Source organism: Megalobrama amblycephala, linkage group LG14 (assembly GCF_018812025.1).
Source record: "Megalobrama amblycephala isolate DHTTF-2021 linkage group LG14, ASM1881202v1, whole genome shotgun sequence".
In the NCBI taxonomy this organism is placed as follows: Eukaryota; Metazoa; Chordata; class Actinopteri; order Cypriniformes; family Xenocyprididae; genus Megalobrama; species Megalobrama amblycephala.
Genome location: NC_063057.1, coordinates 26,139,896 through 26,150,130, shown reverse-complemented (window position 1 = coordinate 26,150,130; position 10,235 = coordinate 26,139,896). Strand labels below are relative to the sequence as shown.

Below are 10,235 nucleotides of genomic sequence, written 5' to 3'. Positions count from 1 at the left end.
CGATCCCAAGGTCAGGTTTTGTGGTTTAAATACACTAAAGCATTGCTAATATACAGCCTCACTACTTGTTTGAGAACTTCACTGTCAAATTCATTAATGTGTTCATGAAAATTATTATAAAATGTAGCGTCTGGACCAATCAGGCACACAAAATTATTCAATATATTTAATGAATTACCTATGAACTCACTTTATCAAAGTTTTGTGAACCCATCCCCCTAAAACTGCAACCAGCACACAGGCCAACCTAGGTGCCCTGTTACAGATATATGGTACTTTTATGATCCGGAAGAATGCTGTAGAGACTAGTGACTCATTCTTCCTGAGAAGGACAAATAAACTCTCTTAATCCTATGTATTCTCTATATAACCACTTGGGACATGTATAAACATGTATCCAATTTTCCCATCTCATGACTTTCCTTTTATAGGCTTTATTCTATGTATTAATTCTCTTTTTTGAATTATTTTGGTATTAATGTTCCATAGTTGCAAATGTATAGTTAACTGAGATCACATTGGCAGCATGTTTGGTATCTACGGACTTTCATTTCCTATTTGGTAATTTATGTTACATGTTGCTAACTCTGTGACATGTTAGTATTATAAGAATCTAGAAGGTTATTCTCTCATTCATCCAATCCAGTGTCTTATGCTAATATCTTGCTACAGAACAAAGACTCATAAAACTTCCCTCTGAAAGGGAAGTTCCTTATTGGCTCAGACACCTCAAGAGGGTGTGACATCTTCACCCCTTTTATTCACTGATCACAAGATCAAACCCCCTTCTCTTCCTGCTCTTCCTCCTCTTCTTCTCTTTTACTGACAAATGCTGACGTCAAGATGACGCTTTAAGAAGCTAGAAGCTTCTAAGGAACCCAAAGCTTGTGCCAGGCCTCGGCCTAGACCTTCCATTCACCAAAGATCCTCTGAAAGCAACTGGTTCTCTTTCATCAAGACAATATCAGCAAAGATTCAATGGAAGCCTCCACAAATTGCATCAGGACAGTTTTAATTCAACTTGGAGACACATGCACGTATCAAACTTAGTCTCATTATCAGATACATTAAGTATCCTTACCCCTTTTAAAGAAGGGCCTGTTAAAACTAAACTGATGGTTTGCTCAAGGCTGTTGGTCTGCTGAATGTCCAACAATGCTGTAACCACTTGCTTCCTGTACTCTGCTTTCTCTCTCTCTCTCTTGGTAAACTGTATGCATGTATGTGTGTGAATGTTAGAGTAGTTAAGTGTTTAGTCTAGTTAATAAAGTCTTGTTCATGTCACACGTAAGGTTGTCCGTGTTTTGTGCTCATGTACTGGAGTCCCTATTCATGCAGATCCTGTCTACAGGCTTTTAGTAGAATAAGATTGTTATTTCCCATAACCTGGAAATGAACATTTCTTAGAATTAATAAACAATTAACACTGTGTGTTCATTGAACAACAGGTTAATTGATTGTAATATTAATTTTATTACATTAAGTTAATTTTATTAACTGATTAAAATATTAATAATTAATTATAACTAGTTATGATTAATTATTAATATTTATTTTGAGCTAATTTGCTACAAAAGCTTTCAGCAGGTTTGAAGATTATCTGATTTTGGTTTGTATTACAAGTCAAAGATTGTAAAATAATAAGAGATGATGTGAAATCTAGGTAAAACTGATACTATCAAGTTCATGGATTTCACACTGTTGTAAAAAAAGTTATATTAGTAAAGTTTTGAGCTGTTTCTCTCTGGAAGCTCAATATATTGTTCAGAAAAAAATGTTTCCTAAGAGATTTCCAGAGCTGAACTGCATTTGTAAGTGTGTTTCTCTCAAAAGAAGATGATCAGATGAGAGTCTGACTGATGATTATATAATAACCGAACACACAGATCAACACTTCAGTCAACGGCTCATTCTGCTCTCATGAAATGTTTCTCTGTGAGTCTCTTGCTCAAGTCCACTATGATCCTGTTCTTCTAGATCTCTGTTACCTGCAGGAAATGGATGTGATCCTGTGTGTGTGAAAGCTGCTCCAGCTCAGCGTCTCTCCTCCTCAGATCATTGATCTCCTGCTCCAGTCGCTCCAGTCGTCCTTCAGCTCGACTCACTGCAGTCTTTTCCTGATCTCTGATCCGCTGTGTGGCCTCAGAGCGGCTTCTCTCGATGGAGCGGATGAGCTCAGTGAAGATCCTCTCACTGTCCTCCACTGCTGTCTGTGTAGAGCTCTGTTAGGACACACATCACAATCACACAGTGGCTTCAGTGAGTCCTGACTGAGACTTCTCAAACTTCTCTTCTTCTCCAGACTCACCTTATGAGACTCCACAGCCTCTCTCAGCTGCTGAAGATCTTTCTCTCTCTGCTGGATCCTCTGCTGGAACCACCTCTGCATCTCCTTCAGCTGGTGCTAAAGGACAAACCAATGACAGGAGAAACATCACATAAATCATCAAGTAAACAGATATGAATCCTGTATCAGTGAAGTGGTGAGACTGAGGGGTTAAAGATCTTGTATGGTAAGGTTATAGTTTTAATCATAAGTGCCAGCATTATTTCATCAATGCCTAGTTTTATAAGGATAGTTAACCCAAAATGTAAAATCTTTCATTGTTTACTCATCCTCATGTCTTCCCAAGTCAAGTTATTAATGTAATGTCGGGAGGAGTATGCTCATCTCATGTTCAAATTGTTCAAAAATTAATACCAAAGTATTAAAACATAAAAAAATACCACTTCCCATTGTTAGTTTTTTTGGCATCCCTCTTGCTCCCCTTCTCCTTTTTTGTATATTTTTTTTGCCTATGTAATAGGTGGGTAATCGGAGCTCGAGTAGAATATCCTCTCTGAGCCCCTCTATTATGTGGGCACACAAACTCGTGAAACTTGTATTATTTTTTTTCTTTCATAACACAAAAGAAGATATTCTGAAAAATGTCTCTGTTTCTCTATATAGCAGCCATATCACCCTGTAGTCCAAGACTGGTTGCCCACTGAAGCTAAGCAGGGTTGAGCCTGGTTTGTACCTGGATGGGAGACCTCCTGGGAACACTAGGTTGCTGCTGGAAAAGGTGTTAGTGGGGCCAGCAGGGGGTGCTCACCCTGTGGTCTGTGTGGGTCCTAACACTCCAGTATAGTGATGGGGACACTATACTATAACAAACACCGTCCTTTGGGTGAGATGTTAAACCGAGGTCCTGACTCTCTGTGGTCAGTAAAAATCCCAGTAACACTTTAGAATACTGATCCTTTATTAATAAATAACTACACACTGATTAGCTAATAGTGAACTACTGCATTCAACTGAGAACAATTACACACTAATTCATTAATCAGAGTTTCTTGTTAGTTAATAGTAGTTACTAGAGTGTTAATAATGCATTACTCATTTGTTCCTGTGTAGTTATTCATTAATGAAGAATCAGTATTCTAACGTGTTACCAAAATCCCAGCATGTCCTTCTGGCCCAATTTGCCCACTGGCCTCAGTTCATCATCATGCCCTCCTAATCATCCCCATATACAGATTGGCTTCATCACCCTGTCTCCTCTCCACCAATACGCTCGTGTGTGGTGGGAGTTCTGGTGCAATATGGCTGCCATCGCATCATCCAGGTGGATGCTTCACATTGGTGGTGGTTGAGGAGATTCCCCCTTCCATATGTAATGTGCTTTGAGTGCAGAGAAAAGAGCTATAAAAATGTAATGAATTATTATTATTATACTGTATATATGCTGCCACAAGTTTCCACTGCTATGCCAATGATACTCAATTATATACACTATATTGCCAAAAGTTTTGGGACACTTGCCTTTACGTGTACATGAACTTTAATGGCATCCCATTCTTAATCTGTAGGGTTTAATATGGAGTTGGCCCACCCTTTGCAGGTATAACAGCCTCAACTCTTCTGGGAAGGCTTTCCACAAGGTTTCGGAGTGTGTTTATGGGAATTTTTGACCATTCTGCTAGAAGCACATTTGTGAGGTCAGGCAGTGATGTTGGTGAGAAGGTCTGGCTCACAGTCTCCGCTCTAATTCATCCCAAATGTGTTCTGTCGGGTTGAGGTCAGGACTCTGTGCAGGCCAGTCAAGTTCCTCCACACCAAACTCGCTCATCCATGTCTTTATGGACCTTGCTTTGTGCACTGGTGCACAGTCATGTTGGAACAGGAAGGGGCCATCCCCAAACTGTTCCCACAATGTTAGGAGCATGAAATAGTCCAAAATGTCTTGGTATGCTGAAGCATTAAGTGTTCCTTTCACTGGAACTAAGGGGCCAAGCCCAACTCCTGAAAAACAACCCCACACTATAATCCCCCCTCCACCAAACTTTACACTTGGCACAATGCAGTCAGGCAAGTACCGTTTGCCTGGCAACCACCAAACCCAGACTCGTCCATCAGATTGCCAGACAGCGAAGCATGATTCGTCATTCCAGAGAACACGTCTCCAATGCTCTAGAGTCCAGTGAGGACTGCAGCTGTGAGAGGTCTGTAGCTTATTGACTCTGCAGACAGTTGGCCCCCCCGCTCTGTGATTTTACGTGGCCTACCACTTTGTGGCTGAATTGCTGTTGTTCCCAATTGCTTCCACTTTATGATAGCCCTAACAGTTGACCTTAGAATATTTAGTAGTGAGGAAATTTCATGAATGAACTTATTGCACTGCTGGCAACCTATCACGGTACCACACTTGAAATCACTGAGCTCCTGAGAGCGACCCATTCTTTCATTAATGTTTGTACAAACAGTCTGCATGGCTAGGTGCTTGATTTTATACACTTGTGCCCATGGAAGTGATTGGAACACCTGAATTCAATGATTTGGAGGGGTGTCCCAATACTTTTGGCAATATAGTGTATTTCATCCCAACCAGATGAAATCTCTAAATTATCCGATTTCACAGAGTGTGTTAAAGATATAAAACATTGGATGACCAGTAATTTTCTTCTGCTAAATTCAGATAAGACTGAGGTAATACTTCTTGGAACAATAACCTGTACACAGAATCTCTTCAAATGTGAATTGAACTGAATTTCTAGAGCCTAAATTAAATGGTGACACGTCAATAACATCAAACCTCCCTGGCTCAAGCATGTCACATGACTAAAAATGCCACCAAATTAGATTTTTCTTATCACTTCAGAAGACTTAGGTTATCCCCCTTGGAAATGTTGTTTATGCTACCTTAATGTACTTTATTTTGTGTTCCTCAGAAAAAGAAAGTCATACCAGTTTGGAATAACATGAGTAAATAATGAATGTACAATCTGTCTAATCATTCAGTCATGTCAATCATCTTTATGAACATATATAAGCAACAGTCATTGTGCTGTTCCAATAACAATTCTTCTCTTTTTTTATTTCCAGGCTTTTTATTGATTATAAATACAAATAAGAGTGTAAACAGTGACAAAAAGCATAGATAAATACAGTGTGTTGGAAGGCGGGTTTTAAAGAAACTTAAACTAAAGCAGTCTTCAGAGAGAGGGTGAAAACAGACATTAAATGATGTAAATGTATTCTAGTAGACCCTATAAACAAAATTATAAACCTGGAAATGAGCATAATAGGACTCTTTAAGTTCATACCTGATTCTCTGTCCTCTGAGCTACAGATGATACAGTGTCGTGGTTTTTATGTTCATCCATTGTACACAGCAGACATATACACTTCTGATCAGTGCGGCAGAAAACCTCAAGGAGCTTGTTGTGTTTCTGGCAGATCATCTCCTGATCCACTGAAATTCTGGCTTCTGCCATTTTAATGCAAAAATACAGACACAAACACAAGCAAAATCTCAACTACACTTCAGTTTCTCTTTCTGTGAAGTGAAAGTTTTTCCTGGTTCTATGTTTGAGTGAAGTGGTAAAGTACCTGAAAGCCTCACTTGAGTATAGATATCTTACCAGAAAATGACTTTGGTAGAAGTTACAGTCACTGTTTTGAATATTACTTGAGTAAAAGTTTTAAAGTATGTGATATTTATTGTATTTAAGTATGAAAAATATTTTTTGATAAACGTACTTAAGTATTTAAAGTATACATACAAGTAAATGCAAAATACAAAAGGAGCAAAAGTATTATTAAAACTTGTTCTGTACACAGTTTAAGCAGCAAGATTGTGTTCAGTTTTAACTCCGTTTCATGTTTTGTTGTCTTTGAATTGAAATTGCCAAAAAATGGCAAAATGTTTATTGTAAGTAATATCAGTTATTATTGTTAGTTACATCAGTTCTGCTCATCTTCTTATGAAAGACTATGTGAATGCTTACTTTCAGTTGTCTCTGCTCATTTGACTGATTTATTTGAATCTAATAATTCACTTATCAATTATTGTTGTTTCATAGCTAATTGTCATCATGAGCTAACCTAGCAGTGTGGATCAAACAGAGTATAAACAAATGAAATCCGAGAATTTATTTAAATGTTGTGTTTTTATACAGTTCTATGCCGTCCCATACAGAAACAGGCCCAGTTCCAGAATCAAATCACTGAGGGTGCTTTAGTAGTAAAGTGCAGATGTAGGCTAAGCAACGGCTCCACCATAGCAGTGAGACATTTAAGATTATTTACAAGTTATCACTTTTACCAATAATTGGAATAGAATTTCAAAAATATTTTGCTATGAATATTTTTCTATTAATCTGTCTTTACATTGCTTTAATGTGTTACTAGTATTTTCATGTCATATGTGACCCTTGACCACAAAAACAGTCATAAGTCGCACAGGTATATTTGTAGCAATAGCCAACAATACATTGTATGGGTCAAAGAATGTTTGCCTTCTGGCCACTCAAAATTTGAACATGTGGACACAGAACAATGTCATTTCATAGCTCTGCAATAGGAAAGGGAGCTTGCCTAATTGACCCTTCGCCAGGAGTTTGATTGACAGGTGATCTAACCAATCATAATGCTGAATCCACCATTTTGTCTGACAAAGCAGTCCAGGGAGTTAGTAGATTAACGTTGGTGAACTTGAACTTAAAAAATGATGTGCACTGATGTCTTTCTGTGGTTGAAATGTGGTTCATTTATGTTTATTTGATGATATAAATTAACTATTAAGAAGAGATGATCGGTTCATGGGCTGCTTGATCTGAGGCGCTTCAGCGATCTGTCACAGCACATCAAAGAGCCACAAAATGGTATTGTATAAATTTCTTTAAAAATAACAAAATTTGAGTCTTTATTTCATATCAAAAGTAACCTGTCGATACGTTGTCAGTCTCCTCTTTGCTCTGTGATGTATTTTTCACTGTGTGCAGGGTTCCTACACATTTTCCATTTCAAAATTCCATACTTTTCCATACTCAAATTTCCAGACCTCCTGGATTTCGGTAAGTTGTACTGTATCTTTCAACATACCTTCGGCTGTTCATTTATGTTTATTTTGTGTTGTGACTAGTAAAGCGGATGAGATGTCAGTTCACGAGCGCTACAGCGATCTATCACGCCACAGAGCGCCAAGAAAGATCGCTACTCACTCCAGTCTATGGGAAAGTAGCCCAGTTTCAATTCTTGTGAGAATCCTGAGACAAACACACTCGCCCCGAAAAAAAACCTCTTCGGATCTACACGATTCACATAAATTATGTATTTTGATTCAAAAGGGCTAATTTCGCTGTAAAGTGACTAGTTTGCAGGTATGATAAATTAGAAAACTGAATAGAGACAATAGTCTGGAAACACAATATTTTTCCATTCTCTGATTTCTTTTTTCCATACTTTTCCAGACCTGGAAATTACTCAAATCAAATTCCATACTTTTCCAAACCGCGTAGGAACCCTGTGTGTGAGAACGTGATGTGTGGCGCGAGAGCGGCATGGCTTGTTGGACATAGCAACAGTAACTAAAGGCGGGTCTTTGCGAACAGTCAATAAAACAGTTAGTTTGCCAAGTACGAATATCAAAATCAACAATCATAAAAAAAGATGAAATTTACTGCAAGAAACAATACAAAACAAACAAAAGATAGATACAAGCAAAGTTGACCCAAACGTCTGACCCCAGCATGTTACTTCATGACCATTTCACACACTCTTGCTTCAGAAGGGGAAAGCTGAGAAACAGTAAGAAAAAATGTGGGCCTTAATTTGCTATGAACTGGATTGTTCTTATTATGGCTAGAATCTACCACACTTTGTTACCTGTTTATGTCCATGCCATGGTTCCCAGCCACTGGCAAGTCCCCTCGAGGTTTCTTCTCAGCTGCTGGGTACAGTAGAGCAGTATGTATCTTCTGTTTCACTTAATCATTTGTCTCTGCTCTTCTTGATGGAGCAACTCCCAGAGTTTGGTCTAGTTTTTGTTGGTGCACTGCACTATTTGCTAGTCAGTTGGTAATTATGTCAGTGCAGATCCTGGAACTTGACTTCTAGACCTATTTTTCTGTGGGTTTCTGACTGCCAACATTTTCTACCCCTCCCAACTCTGTGGATTTTACTGCTTCCCCCCTTATGAGGGCTTATGTTAAAATGGGTTTTTTTATGTTAAAATGAAAAAAAAAAAAAAAAAAAATCAATCCACACTCAAAAACAAACATAAACCCTAATCAAACACTCATGAATCAGCTAATCAAGGTCTTCAGAGTGACTCAAAAACTGTGTTGAAGACCTTTGCCTTATGCTGCATATCTGAGTGAGTGGAGCAGAGAAGGCATATTCGTCATTAAAAAAACATAACATCATAGTCACTTTTTTTCTCCCAGGGGTTCTCAAACCTGTCCTGGAGGATCCCAGCATGGCACATTTTTGTATGTCTCACTTATCTGACACATCTAATGCAGGGTATCCAAAATCACCCCCAAACCCTTACATAGGGCACTATTTGAGGGGAAAGCCATGTGTAGTGGTGTCTGAAACTATAGTGGACATTATCGAGTACACTCATTTAATCCCATAATGCACCGCAATAAGTTTACAACTGATGTACACTCAACAGCTAGAGAATACCCATAATCCACTGTGAGGGTCATGCCGAATGAATTCCCGCATCTTGCCAGAAAATGGCGGCATCTATTTTCCAAACCACTGGTCCAATATGGCTACAGCGTAATATCATACAAGTATAAATTCCATTTTAATTTATTATTAAATTAAGTAAGGAATAATTGATGACGGGCCATTGAATTATTTAAAAAATAAAATAAAAAAATGGACACACAAGGTCAAGTGGACTCTGGGGCGGATTGGCCATCTGGCAGACCAGGCATTTTCCCCTCTGGGCCACCGAGGAAGCTCTGGGAACCTGGAAGCTCTGAATGTAAGCAGTGTGGGAGAATGACACAAGAGAATATATTGTTGAATAAAGTTGTCATTTTTGTTTTGTTGTTGCACACAAAAAGTATTCTTGTTGCTTCATAAACTTACGGTTGAACCACTGCAGTCACATTCACTTTTAACAAAAATTTTACAAAAAGTACATGCTGACTGTCAGTATTTATTTCGCAACAGGTTGTTAACTAACAGTCAGCTGACTTTCCGTAGATTGTGTTACCATCCTCTAAGTTGTCTACCAACTACTCAAAATCAATCTGTCAGTTGAAAGTCTATAGTCATGTCAACATATGATCAAGAGCATATTATATCATCCTTACTCAAGGGTCTCAAATGCACCAAATTAATAATTATTTAACCATTTCATTTTTATCAAGATCACTAGTTTATTATCTGTTGATAGTCAACTAAACATTGGTTGTGCATCTGTTGCTTGTCAACTAGTCTAAAGTTTACATTCAGAAGATCATCAGTAGACATTCTTAACTAAGCATTTGTAGATATATTTTAGGACTATCCAATTAAAGTGAAAAACAGTTGATAACAGTTGAAAGTCTATAAGCTATCAACAGAAAACATACAGCCATCCATTAATTATATGCCAGATATTTACTGTTTAAAATGAAAAGTTAATACCAGACTATGAACTACAATAGAAGCAACACTACAGACAGGACATTAGAGAAAGTTGTTTATTAACAATATATTTATACAAACCCATTGTTCACTAGGGCATCAGATCTGAACAGTCTAATCATGTTGTATCAAACTTTACTTCAATTAACATTACATAAAACAAAAACAAAACAACAAAATAAAATAAACATGCTGCACTGGCAGCACTAATCAAACAAGTCTCTACCATGTCATTGTAGGGGCAAAGCAACTTGAACTGTAAATTATGAAAAACAAAACGTATCTACTTAATCTACTCAAACCTTAGCTAACATCCTGTTTC

The 10,235-nt window shown here is 37.9% G+C and overlaps 1 protein-coding gene across 1 annotated transcript in view; it reads right to left on the bottom strand.

Annotated features, from left to right (window-relative positions):
- The window catches only part of LOC125246302 (tripartite motif-containing protein 16-like), a 138,717-nt gene that overhangs the window by 63,038 nt on the left and 65,444 nt on the right, over positions 1-10,235 (bottom strand). The gene's annotated exons all lie outside the window — the stretch shown is intronic.